We start from the raw sequence: 14622 nt of genomic DNA on the forward strand, positions 1-14622 counted from the left end.
ACAAGAAAGGCACTGAGTTGGTCTGGGTGAGAAGGGTCAGGAAGCAGTATTGGTTCCCCAGGTGTCTGGGGCCCCAAGACTAGGAATGGCGCAGGGCCCAAACTAGGAGTATAGAATGGCGGGGGGGATGGAAGGGTGAATGTGGCTTAGGGAGTCCCGGTGCGGAGGGCTGCGCTATAGACTTACCCCAAGAGGTCTGAGGATAGTAGTGCAGGCTAGGAGAGTTAGCCGGTGGTGCAGGCCCAGGGAAGCAGAGAGACGTGAGGGTGGGGTCAGGACCAGAAGCGGTGCTCCTGGAGCCCCAGAAAGGGACTGAGTTGGTCTGGGTGAGAAGGATCAGGAAGCAGTATTGGTTCCCCAGGTGTCTGGGGCCCCAAGACTAGGAATAGAGCAGGGCCCAAACTAGGAGTATAGAACGGCGGGAGGGATGGAAGGGTGAATATGCCTTAGGGAGTCTGGCGCGAGAGTTGCGCTATAGACTTACCCCAAGAGGCCTGAGGATGGTAGTGCCGGGGGCATTGATTTTTAAGACAGGTTGTCACTATATAACCCTAGCTGGTCTGGAGCTTGCTATGTAGAAAAGGCTGACCTCACAGAACTCACAGAAATCGTCCTGCCTCTGCCTCCTGAGTACAAGGATTAAAGGTGTGTGCTACCATTCCCAACCATGATTTGTTTGGGCTTTTTTTTCATTTTCATCCCATTGACTAGAAAGCTAGAATTCACCATTAGCAGAGGTGAAGAAGGCTGTGGTGGACAGGCTTGTGAGAAAAGCTCAAGAGCTCAGGTTTGAACATGTAAAGTCTTGGGGACACCTGCCACGTGCCCAAGTATGGCCATTGAGTAAGAAGTTAAGTGTGGTATTATGCAGAAAAGTGGCCTCGGAAATAATAGAGAGTCAGTATGGCCATTGGGTAAGAAGTTAAGTGTGGTACTGTGCAGAAAAGTGGCCTGGGAACTAACACAGAGTCATGTCAGATTGCAGGCTGAAGCAGCAGATCCTCTGCCTGAAGAACAAATGCTGCCTGGGACCCAGAGTCCAGAGAGTCAAGCCCAGAGCCCACTACTGGGCAGAGGGGCTATGACTATAGCCAGTGACAATGCGTCACTCCTAGCCCATGGACGTTCCACAGGATATATTCATCTGGTCAACCACGTTTACTGTAGCTCTATAACTAGGAGCAGGTAGGTCACAGTGAACAAAATCCTTAAAGTCTACCCTAACTCATGTTGAGAGACTGACAGTAAGTAAAATAATGTCTGCCAGTAATAGATGCTGTGAAGAAATAAAGCCAGGGAGGGAGATAGGGAAAGACAAGGTTCTCATTGAGAGCTATGCTCCAGGAAGTCATCTCTGAGGTGATGACTGGAGTACAACCTCCAGCCATGACACTGAGTCATGTAATGTCTAGGAAGGAGAGCTGCAGACAGAGGGTGGCCATGCAAAGGCCCAGGAGCCATGTCAGGGGGACAGGCAGACCACCATGGCCATGTCCTCTCCATCTGAGGAAGGAAAAGAAATCAGGCCAAAGACATATGCCAGCTCAGTCACTCTTGTATTATAAATTTTCTGATAAGCCCTGGCAAGCAATGCCCACTAATGACTCTGTAGAACTTTTCACACCAACAGTCCTAGCATATCTGCAACAGAAGCCAAGCAGCTTGCTCCTAATTGTTGTGGGGTGCTTCACCAGAGAAGGCCACTCAAACAAAGTTTTGCTGAATGAAAGTCATTACTGGCCAGGGCTACTACACAAGGGTGTCAGGAACCTAAGTGTGTAGCCAAGTGTGTAGCATCAAGTCATCTCTAGGGTAAGCTTTTATACAGAAAAAAAACCATAACCAGGGGTGAAAAGTTTAAGTCCCCAAGCTTACAGGTGGAGACTCCCCTTAACAATTTCTATTAAGCAACAATTCCTATTTTGCATAAGCAAGCCAAGCATAACCTACAGAAGCCATAAATCTGCAGTTAGCAGGTACACTCCAGGACACGTTGACCTGTTCCCAAGACAACCAGGATCCAGCTGACCTGTGTTCCCATAGTCTGGGCCAACTGCCTGATAATTTCAGGGCCTAGAGTCAGCCTAAACCTTAACATGGGGTAGCTATGGTCAAAAAGGTTCCCTGTTACATTCCCCACTGGTTCTATGGGCATGAGTCAAATCTTAGACTCATCTAGGAGATTATATTCTTCTTTTAGGACCATGATTTTTACTGTATTTACCCCTTGTCTGACCGTCAGGGCCATGAATAGTAAGACTAGAGGCCTAGCTAAGGCTGTGAGCAGGGTAGGGTAGTAAGCCACGGAGACCAGGAAAACAAAGACTGATATTAGTTGTCAGACTAGTGTTAAGTTTTTCCTGATAATTTTAGACTGATTTGTATAGAGGCAGTAGGTCTTTCCTAAACTCATATAAAGGCCTACCTGAGAGGCAATGTGGACCAGTATGTAGAGGCTCCCTCCTTCTGGACCCTAAAACTTCTTAGAGGATGTATATTTAGGCTTGTTTTACGGTTTCAGGTTGGGGTAACTGGGATTATTCTCCAATAGTCACAGTTGCAAGAACTCTCCCATCCCCAGTTTTCTTGAGTAATTTCCCTAGGAGGAAAAGAAGCCAAAGTACAGTTGTAATAATCAGGGAATTCCCATTAGTCTTATCTTTAAAGGGTTGGAGGTCCGAGTGACAGTCCATTTTTCGGTTTCTTTTGTATTTTTTTTAACCGAGTGTGATGGATCCATGATGGGATCCTGGCTACTTTTACTGTTGTAGGTATAGTAAGGATCACAGGATACAGGCCCTTCCAGGATGGTTCCAGAGTCTGAGTTGAAACTCTCCTGGCCCATGCCAAGTCACTGGGCTGGAACTTGTAGACTGGTTCTGAGGCAGACTGGAGACTAACTCCTTGGACTGTCTGGTAGATGGTCCTCTGGGCCTGTTGCAGAGCCTGTAATGACTTGAGAAGGGAGTGGTTAGTAATCCACTGGTATGGAGTACACCTAGCTGTAAGTAGGGCTAAGGGAAGGAGGTTGGCCCAACTTTCACCTGTTATTATGACCAATTTGGTTAGGGTCTCCAAAAGGTCCTGTTTGTTGTTGTTGTTTTTGTTTCTTTTTTTTTTTTACCTGTTCTGAACTCTGCAGCCTATAGGCATAGTGTAACTCCCAATTGATATTTAATGCCTTTGTCAAATTTTGAGAGGTTTTGGCCATGAAGGCCAGGCCTTTGTTGGACCCCAAGGTGAGGGGCAATTTAAATCTAGGAACTAATTTTTGGAGCAGTTCCTTTGTCATTATGGAGGCTGTCTCAGTCCAGGTGGGAAAAGTTTTTATCTATCCCGAAAATGGGTCTATGAAAACCAAAAGATACTTGTACCTGAAGACAGTTGGTTAAATCTTAGTACAGTCCAGTTCCCATTGTTCCCTGGGGTGGTACCATGGGCACGTACTCCCTCTGGGACTTGGACACACAGGTAAGCTTTGGTGAGGTAGTCTAGCTGGGGAATGTTGTCCATCCCTCCCCGCCCCACCCCCGCCCCGGTATGTACGCAGGCTTGTGGGCAGGCTTGGTTCTGGCAATGTGACCAAGTCCTGAAGGGACCCCACTGGTTCTAGGGCCAACTCCCAAGTGACCAGATCTATTGTCTTATGCCTCGGTGAAGTCTTTTTGGAAGGAGCCTTCTCTCCTGATACAGCGCCCCATGCACATGAGCGATGGCAAAAGCATACCAGCTATTGGTTTACACGGTGATGGCTTTGTCCTTTCCCCATTGGACTGCAGCCCCAGCATACCTGATGATATTCTGGCCAAAGCTGTTTCTGTCCACGTACAGTACCTCATTTGCCTCTGGCAATGGGACATCAGTCAAATCCAGTCCAGTAGATTGGATCAGGTCAGTCTCCTCGGTATAGTCATGCAAGGGTTCCTCTGAGTCCTCATCTGGCAGCAGGCTTTCTGGGTTGAGGGTCGAAGTCCTGTAAAACCTTATACAGGGTTGATCTTGGAAGAGCACCTGTAGCTGACTAGACATGATCTAGTCTTTTAGATAGGTAGGTCATAGGCCATTTCCATGGCTCCAAGGTTTGGGTTAGAACTACTTTGGCAATGTCCCAGGCATCATCCACAAATAAGTGGAATGGCTTGGTAACATCTGGGAGAGAACAAGCCTCCTTGTTCAGTCTCAGTCCATTCTAGGGGTTGTTCCCTTAAAGGCTGGCATACAAAGGTTTTGTTACTTTAGCAAATCTAAAAATCCATAGGCGACAATAGCTGACTGCCCCCAGGAGTTTTCTTACTTGCCAGACCTGTGGGTGGGGCAGTTATTCTCAGTACATACACAAGGGAACCGTTGCTGCAGGTCCTGTAAATACCTTGGAGGCTGGGTATCATGTTAACAGTTTGTTCTGGTTGCAGGAGATATCCCAAAAGAGGTGGTGGCCCTTATTCTTTCAGGACCACCTGTTGCTGTTGCCTCCAGTCTCCTCCTTTAGGCTTCCTGTCAGCTATCTTTTTGAAAGGTGTTATCACTGTCCTCGTTAACTTGGTAATTTCTAACTGTGACCTATTTATGTCCTTAAACCCTTCTAGTTTTTGTAACTTCTTTTCTAATGTCTTGGGGCTGACTGGGTGACAAATGGCAATATTTATGGCCTGCTGGTTTTCTGGAGCATCCAGATAAACCTCTCTAAGGCACTCCAGGAACCTGGCAGGTGATTCTTGAGGTTCCTGAATCACCTCACCTATCTTAAAAAGATTTGTAGGCCTCTTAGTATCTGTCTTTATTCCTCCTAAAAGGACTTGGAGAAAATTGTCCAAATCCCCCTTACCTTGGTCAGAATTGGGGTCTTAGTCAGGTCTCTCAGAGGGGAAAAGCCTTCCTGAGTGGGGCCTGCAGGGCCAAGGCAGGGGGACAGCCTGGCTCTGGCCTGCACTGAGAAGCTCTTGCCCTTGGGCCTGTTCTCTAACCTATACCAGTCCTGCTCTTCCATGGCTGTGAAGAGGATGACCAGGAGTTGCCGGCAGTCATGAGGTTTTTCAGGGGCATTCTCCTTTCCCCACATTCTCTGCAGCATGTGGTATCATTTGTTCTCTTGATCTTAGACAGCGTGAGTGGGGTAAGATGAAAACAGTGGCTTTCCTTTCATATTTCCGTAATCACTAATGATGATGAACACCTTTTACGATGCTTCTTACCGATTTTTGTTACTTGTTTTGAGAACTCTCTCTTCCTCTCCTTAGTCGATCTTGTAATTGGGTTACTTCTTGTCTTGATTCTTTGATTTTTAGTTCTGTATGTATTGTGGATGTTACTCTTGTCACATGTGTCTGGTGAAGATTTTCTGCCCCTCTGTCTGTTTTCTCTTCACTTCCTTGGTTGCTTCTATTGATGTACAGAAGCTTTTTAGTTTAATGAGGTCTCATTTGTTGATTCTTGATGTTGTTTCTTGAGCAACTGGTGTCTAGTTAGAAAATCCTTTCCTACACCTATATCTTGTAGGTTATTGCCAATGTTTTCTTCTAACAGTTTCAGAATTTCAGGCTTGTTTTGAAAACTCTCTCTTCCTCTTAGTCCATCTTGGAATTGGGTTTCTTCTTTTCTTGATTCTTTGATTTTTAAATTCTGTATATATTCTGGATGTTACTCTTGTCAGATGTGTCTTGTGAAGATTTTCTGCCCCTCTGTGGGTTTGTCTTCACTTCCTTGATTGCTTCTATTGATGCACAGAAGGTTTTTATTTTAATGAGGTCCCATTTTTTGATTCTTGACCTTATTTCCTCAGCACGTGGGTGATGTACTTGGCATATCACTGGTGTACCTGTGGTGAGATGCATCAGAGCTACCTGAGATTCTCTTCCATATTTCTGATCTTAAAGTATATGGAGTACACCTTGGACCTGTATCAATGTCAGGCCTTGATGTCATCCTCCAGCTTGGTGACTTCTGCTGTGGTAGCCCAGCATGTGCTGGATCACCTCGTGTGTCTGCTGTGTGGATGTGTGCAGCCGCTGTATCTGCTGCCTGGAGCCCTGGAAGCAGACCTCGTTCGGGTGTTGGGCCTGAATATCTCTCCCCAAACAGTTGGCTCTTGACTGTGGAGGTTCGAGGAGGCTCTGGGGTCTTTCTCTACAGGGTTGTACTCTGGTTGCCGAGCATCTGCTCATCTTCCTAAACATATGCTGAGGACTCTCCCCCACTTTGGGGCTCTTCATCATTTTTGTGTCACCTTGGGGTCTGTGGCTTCCAGCTGGCTGCTCCCTGGAGGCCCTTCTACAGGTTTTCTAGTCACTCCTGTGTACCAGTGCCAAGCTGTCCATGGTGGGGCTGCTGAACACACAGCACAGCAGGGAGCAGCAGAGGGGTCTTTAGCCCTGCTCTCCTCTCCTCTACCTTCAGAGGATGCTATTCAAGGGAATGGCACCCCCCCACCCCGAGCACCAAACCGGAATCTGAGTCCTTGGAGGCCTCTCATCTGCCAGGGTTTCTGCTTCCTCTGTGACTTCTAGAACTGCTTCCAACTTTGATGCCTTTGATGGGCTCTAGTCATCCTGGTTGGTGCCTTGGACAGGGTGAGGCTTTCTCAGGAGGTGGTACTGCATGTTCTCCAGATGCTGATGGAGAGTATTATTGTTTCATTTCATTGTAGTATTATTGTTACCTTTCCACTGCTAAATTCAGTACTACCTCTAGAACAGTACAGAAGAGTACATTCTTTTAAAAAAATGTACTCTACATGGGTGGAAATGTATTTCCACAAGCCATATGGCTGTGAAATGAAGGCTCAGTTTAAGAATTTGCCTATCTGTCTCTGAGTTATTAACCAGTAGAAAAAAAAGAACATACTCCATCTTTTGTTGCCCAGGTCCCAGCGGGTCCCATCTGTGGTGCTTCCCTCTGGGAAAGAAGGAGCTCTACTTCAGTGAGAGTCTGCTCTGCCTAGCCCAGCCTAGACTTGAGCCTGTCCCTACAGTCTACAAGTAGAGCTGCCTTGCTCTGTTCCTGTGGGGACCCGCCCACAGACAGAGCCATTCTGCCTGAAGGACCCCAAGTGTAAGAGACCAGATCCCTTTAGGTGGCGTTTGGGCCAGGGGAAAAATCGCCTTCCTCTGGTGGGGCCAGACAGTGGGCAAAAAGATCCCTCTGTGGGGACACAACCCAGAGGTGGATGGATCAAATCATCTCTAACATACTTAAACATATATTTCAGAGGAGTCAACTGCTCCCCCTCATAAATGACAGAGTGACAGACTGAAGCACACACTTCAGAGGAATCAGCTCCTCATATTGAAAGAAACAGACAACAAAGGAGACCAGCACAAATAGAGACAATAACAAAGCACTTACGTGATGGCCATCACACAAACCATTCATTCACCAGTTACAGAGGGCAGCCAGCAATGTCTTGTTTGGCTCCCTGGACACTAGGGTCAAGTGGCTGCATCCAGCTTCCCCTCTAAGTGTCCTTCCAAGGGTGCCCCCAGCCTCTGACTCACCTCAGGAGGCTTCCAGAACAGACGACTTTCTTCAAAAATCTTTTAGGGTGGGGATATCAATAACACCAGCGAACAACAGGGCAGCAGAGGGTGAGGCAGAAATCCAGAGGCCTTGGAACATCTCAAGGGATACTCCTTCTTGGAGTCTGTCCAGCCCACACTACTTCCCTGCTCCAATTACCCCCAGGTCTGAGGTCTAATTCTCTGGGATCTTGGTAGGACCTCCAAATGTTGTGGGGTGCTTCACCAGAGAAGACCACTCAAAGTTTTGCTGAATGAAAGTCATTACTGGCCAGGGCTACTATACAAGGGTGTCGGGAACCCAAGTGTGTAGCACCAAGCCATCTCTAGGGTAAGCTTTATACAGAAAAAAACATAACCAGGGGTGAAAAGCTTAAGTTCCCAAGCTTACAGGTGGAGAGTCCCCTCAACAATTTCTAGTCTATTAAGCAACAATTCCTAGTTTGCAGAAGCAAGCCAAGCATAACCTAGAAGCCATAAATCCGCAGTTAGCAGGTGCACTTCAGGACACATTGACCTATTTCCCAAGACAACCAGGGTCCAGCTGACATGTGTTCCCATAGTCTGGGCCAACTGCCTGATAATTTTGGAGCCTAGAGTCAGCCTAAACTTTAACACTGGGTAGCCATGGTCAAGAAGGTTCCCCCTATTACAAAATGAAATCAGGATTCCATTATTAAGGGAGAAGGAGGGCTGCAGATGTAGCCCAGTGGTAGAGTGCCTGGCTAGCATGCACTGGTGCTAGGAATATTTGTGTAACTAGGCCTGGTGCTGTAGCCCTGAAATTACAACCACTCGGGAGGCTAAGATTGGATTGCACAGATCATCTGAGGTATGTGGGAGGGAATCAAAGATGGAGCCTCATTTCCTGGGCTGGCCTCATGTGTGTTCCCACACCCACATTCTGCCTCTGGAAGAATCCCAGCAACCCCCTTCCCTTTCCAGCTCTATCTCATTGATAGCAAAAGAGACTTGCAGTGTGAAGGTGGGTCTGGAATGCTTCCCAGTTTCCAGGCCTGTTCTATGTGTCCTGCTGCCATTCGTTATTCAGTCAGAAAACCTGAATACCTACTATGTGCCAGGACCTTGCTAGGTGCCAAATTCAGGAATCATCAAGGCTGGTGATGTTCCTGTCTTTGAGGAATTGAGCCATGGGTGGGGTTGGAAAGGTTCAGAAAGATCTGAACACAGATGTCCACATGAAAACATTAAAATGGAATAATGAGATCACAGGAGACCCTTCCAGATTTGCTTCCCTTTCTGATCTGCTTTTCCCTCCCTCCCACCCTGAACGCTAAACTCTAAGAAGATGCTATGCTTGAACTATCTAGGCTCTGAGGCTGGGCCTCAGCTGAGTAGTTAGGACTTTAAACCCTGACTGAGATTCTTAGAACTCAAATGGTCTTTGTACCACCTTTCTTTAGTAACTAACTAGCCAAACACATGGTGGTAAGGGACATGCTTTAGCTAACAAAGACCCCACCCATCCTGCAGTGTCTCTGCTCCCTTGCCTTTCCACAGAAACCCTTCCTGTCCAAAGCCCAGAAAGACAAAGTTTGGAGGAGTCAGCCTTCTTTCTTCAGGTCTAACCTTGAACAAACCTGACTTGATTCCTTCCTACTAACACTTGTTTCTAGCTACTGGTACTGAGTAGAGGGCACCCCAGACTTCTGCCTCCTATAACAACAGGACAGAGAGGAAGTCAGGAGCAGTGGTGCAGCCCCATAACCCTAGAACTTGGGAAATTTAGGCAAGAGGATCCCTAAGAGTTCTGTAACCACTCTAGCAGGAGAAGAGATATTACAAGTATTTCATCTGTTCCCAAAAGAGTGTTGTTTTTACAGGATCTCCTAAAAAAAAATCTGTTTAGATCTGAGGCTGGAGAGATGGCTCAGTGGTTAAGAGCATTGGCTGCTCTTACAGAGGACCCAGGTTCGATTACCAGTACCCACATGGTGGCTAACAACTGTCCTTAAATCCAGTTCCAGGGGATCCAACACTCTCTTCTGACCTCTGCAAGTATTACCCAACATGGGTGCACTTACATGCAGGCAATACACGCACATACACAAAAAAATAAAAATAATAAATTTTTAAAAATCTGTTTAGATCTAATGAAAGGTTAAAACAGGTCACAAAAATGTCTCTAGTGTAAAGAAGAGAGGGAGGGGGTTGCAGAGATGGATCTGCAGTTAAGAAGTTAAGAGCTGAGGACCCAGGTTTGGTTCCCAGCAATCAGCTGTTAACTCCAGTTCCAAGGGATCTGTTGCCCTCTTCTGGCCTTTGTGGCACTGCATGCACTTAAACTAAAAAAGAAAAAAAAATTACTGGATCTGCAGGGCCACCATAGATAACTGCCCTCATTTGAATGGAAGGTGCTCTGTCTTGAGAGGCTCACAGTTGCTTGGGAGTAGTTTCTGACCCATATCATAAAGAGTTCTTCAGTCAGTCCTGTTATTCAGGACTGTAGGCTTCCAGTGTAACCACTAACAGGACAGGAGATGGTCCAGAGACACTTGTACTATCAAACTATTGAAACAGTGGGTCCCAGAGAATTAAAATTTCCCCAAGCCATGCTGGAGGAAGGTAAGGGCTGAAGCCAGGTTCCAGCCCAGAAGCTTTATCTCCCAGGAAGAAATTTCACACCATCAGATTTCACTGACAAGTTGCTGGATCACCTTGCAAGAGAGACTGCAGCCAAGGCAATGATGGGTCAGTGACGGGTGGACCCCACCTCAGCTAGGACTGCTTAGTTATGCACACTTCCTACTCCCTATTTAAGTGAAACTTCATGTTAGGATTCCAAAGATGAGCTTGGAGTGTCACTGACCCTTTTGTTTGTCCTTCTCTCAATGTGGTCACACTGAATAAATCTCCTTTCTCTCCTTTTCACTAGTACCCATCCCTTTAATTGGTGTACTGGGGACCAGTGGCCAAGCCTAGCCTGTTAGGGTTGTGAAGGCCAAGGTTTTTACCCTAATATCTCTGGTAACATCGGGAGCCTTTGAGGGTGGGGTCCGAGACAGTAAGATGACTAAAGGAGACAGACCAACATGAAGGCAGGAGACGTTCTCCTTTTAGTAAAGCCAACGTTTTCTTAGCAAGAGCAATTTCTACATGCCTGTGGTGGTTTGGATAAGCAGTGCCCCCCACAGGCTCCAGTAGTCAGTTAGTGGCACTGTTTGGGGAGGGTCTTGGGACCTTTAGGAAGAGTAGCCCAGCTGGAGGAAGCACCTCGTAGCCTTGCCCCACTTCCAGCTTGCTCTCTCTACTTCTTGCACATGCTTGAAGATGTGAGCTATCAGCTTTCTGCTCTGGCTGCCTCCTGCCATGCCTCCTCCACCATGATGGACTCATCCCTCTGGAACCATAAGCCCAATAAACTCTTCCTTCTATAATTTTCCTTTTCTAATGTTTATCACAGCAAAAGAAGAGTAAGACAATGCCTGTTATATAGTCATGATCAAACAAAAAGGGTCTCATGTAGTCCAGGCTGGCCTAAACTCTCAGCAATCCTGCCAATTCTCCTGTCTCTGTGTTAAGAGCCTTCTAGAACAAAGAAAAGGCAATGTGGCATAATGAATTAATATTTATGGACACACTCATGACCTTGTCTTACTTAACCCTGTAACACAGAACATCCAATCAGCATGGGAACTGACAAAAAATACATAAGACAGCACCTCGCTGTGGTCAGGGCCCAGCCTTTGGATGTTCTCCTTCCTGACTGAGAGTCTCCATGTCCTGTTGCTCTGGATGAACATCCCACAATATCACCACCCAAGTGCTAGGATTACAGGTGTACACCACCAAGTTGAACAATTCTCATAGCAGTGTTTTGGGGGTTCACTCCCCTGAATCCCAGAGATGAAGCAAGGCTGAGAATGTGGCCATCAGTGAGGGAAAGCTCCCAGAAGAACCTCATCTTCCACTGAACCTCCTGCAAGGCTGACAGCACTTCAGTGACTGTGGAGAGGTTGGGATGTTGCAGGTCCAGAGCCTATGTAAAGTTTATCTTAGGTTTTCTTTAGCTCCTAAATTCTTTGACCACCTCAGTGTCAGACCTGAAAATCTCTAACAGATAAAAACCTTTTGAGATGTGTTAACTTAGCAGACCATTAGCTTCCACTAACCAAAGGATGAAGAATGCTGTCAGCATGTAACGCCTATAGCAGAATTCTCCCTGTTTCGCTATAACCCACCTCTCTGATGTCTCCACCAATGTATTTGAAAAGTATCTTGATTTATGACTTTCTTTGTTCTTTTACTATAAAAACTTCATAGGGTGATATAAATCATTCCTATTTGGCTCCAGAAAAAAAAAACTCTTATCCCTTTTGAGGTGAGAGCTGTGTTTTTTGTCCACACCTGCTTGACACTGGCTGTCTAGGCTATCAGAAGAGCACTGATTGATGGGAGGAGCATGCTGGAGAAATGCTCCCCACCTTCCTCAGCTTCTCTTTTCTACTCAATGCTTGAGATCCAGGGACTTTTTCTTCCAGGCCTTGAAAAGAGCCCAGAACCAAGGAGTTCAGATCACTCTCTCCTTCTAGTCTAAGCATCCTTCCCCAAGCCCAGATAGTTCCAGCCTAATTCCTGATGGGCAAGGTATTCTAAACAACGGCCTAGACTAGGGATGTCTTTATCCACAGAAAATCCACAGAAAGTCTCCACCATCCCCTGTAGACTATGGAAGGTAAGATCCTGCTGGTCAAAAGGCACATTTGTGATTCTTGAGGGTGTTACAGGGATTAATAGTCCAGGAGGCCATTGAGGCTGTCGAACCTCCACTGCTGAACCTGCCTCCTTTCCTGGACCCTAACTCAAAAAGGCATGGCTTTCTCTTCCTCTTCTCTCTTCTGACAGCTGGCGAGATTTACAGCTTGTATAACCTGTTTCTTTTCTTCTAATTCTAAAAGAATTGTCCTTAACCTTTGTTCTGAGTCTGTTACCAAATTATTTCACCAATGAGACTAAAAACCAAAAGAGGTACCCCAATTTCCCTGTTAACAAGAGGAGGTAGGGAGAAAGGAAGAGGCAGATTCAGCTCCTTTTCACAATGGCCTGAACTCTGGGAAGTGAGACACTACACACTTCGCAATCATTTGCATTATTTTCTAACTGGTTACAATTGAACTACATATATAATAATTATTTTCCAACATTTTTCTTTTCGTTATTGTTGCTGTTCTAGACAGAGTCTTTCTGTATATCTCAGGCCAGTATCCAATTCAATTGAATATCAATCCTTCAGCTGCCTTTTAGCATCCTTAACTGGTTACCTAACATTCTGCAACTTAAAATGTGTGTGTGTGTGTGTGTGTGTGTGTGTGCGTGTGTGTGTGTGTATAAATGTTTTGCTTGCATGTATATTAAGTACACCACATGCATGCAATGCCCACAGAGACCACAAGAGGATGTTGAATCACCTGGAACTGGAGTTACTGTTGTTAGCCATGTGAGTGCTGGGAATCAAATGCAGGTCCTCCACAAGAGCAGCCAGTGCTATTAACCACTGAGCCATCTCTCTAGTCCCCAGCTTATTTTTGAGACAGGGTCTCATATAGCCCCAGTTGGCTTCAAACTGGATAAGTAACTGAAGCTGCCCTTGAACTCCTGATCCTCCTACCTCCACATCCTAAGGGCTTGGGATTATAGGTGTATATCACGACACCCAGCTCATGTACTGCTAGGGATCAAACCCAAGGCCTTGTGCATTTTAGGCAAGCATTCTACCAACTGAGCTATATCCTCAGTCCCTAGTTTAATCTTGCACAACATTTGTATTAATGGTTTTCCATGTCTAGTCTAAAATGTAGTTTTTTTTTAACAGTAACTCTATTGAGTTTTTAAAATATTTTATGTGTATGATAGTGTATTGCCTGCACGTGTGTAAGTGCACCTGTGTCATGTGATGCCCACAGAGTCAGAAGAGGGTGTCAGATCCCCTGGAACCAGAGTTACAGCTGGGAATCGAACCCAGGTCCTCTGCAAGAGCAGACAGTGCTCTTAACTGCTGAGCCATCTCTCCAGCCCTCTACTGACATTTCGATGCCCCACCCCATTCTTGTTTTGTAATAGGGCACTTTCTTGACCACATCTATGTCATGTTAAAGTTTAGTCTGACTCTATAGTCCCTGAAATTATCAGGCAGTTGGCCAAGGGTATGGAAACACATGTCAGCTGGACCCTGGTTGTCTTGGGAAATAGGTCAGAGTGTCCTGGAGAATACCTGCTGACTGCAGATTTATGGCTTCTGTATGTTATGCTTGGCTTGCTTCTGCAAATAGTAATTGTTGCTTAATAGAACAGAAATTGTTAAGGGGGCTCTACAGCTGTAAGCTTGGGAACTTAAACTTTTCACTCCTGGTTATGGTTTCTCTGTATAAAAGCTTACCCTAGAGATGGCTCAGGGTTACACACTTGGGTTCCTGACACCCTTGTGTAGTAGCCCTGGCCAGCAACAACTTTCATTCAGCAAAACTTTGTCTGAGTGGTCTTCTCTGGTGAACCACCTCACAACAGTTTTGGGGACTTTCTGTGCACTGACATTTAGACCCATGGCCTCCTCCACTGCACCACTGACACCACTAATACTTCCAGCTATGACAAAGACCTCTCTAAACACTGCCAAGTATACTCTGGGTGGCCAGATAACCACCCAGCTGAGAACTGCTGGCCTAAAAGCCTCTAGGATGGTGATGTTAAATCACAAAGTGGCACATTACTGCTTCTGCCAACTGTAGGAATGCCTCTTGTAGCAGCGTATAGTTGTAGTTCTGTATGCTGTTGCCAGGGCCACTGTATTAATGTGCTGTGCCAAAGTATAATTCCATACAAATAATGAAGAAATATGGGTCAAAGTTCTTAATTCATGGGGGAATCATAAGCTAGTACAGCTAATTTGGAGAGCATTTTGAGAGGCAGTATCTACATCACAACAGGAAAGGCATTTTGAAATATGAGCTGGGCTAGATTAAACTTGTTAATATTCTACAGAGCAAGAAAGCTATAATCTGTGGGAGTTATTTTTTCCACTGAACAGAAATCTAAAGTTGACATATAACTCTCTCTCTCTCTCTCTCTCTCTCTCTCTCTCTCTCTCTCTCTC

The sequence above is a fragment of the Nannospalax galili genome, unplaced genomic scaffold (genome assembly GCF_000622305.1).
Source record: "Nannospalax galili isolate Female #2095 unplaced genomic scaffold, S.galili_v1.0 scaffold1622, whole genome shotgun sequence".
NCBI lineage: Eukaryota > Metazoa > Chordata > Mammalia > Rodentia > Spalacidae > Nannospalax > Nannospalax galili.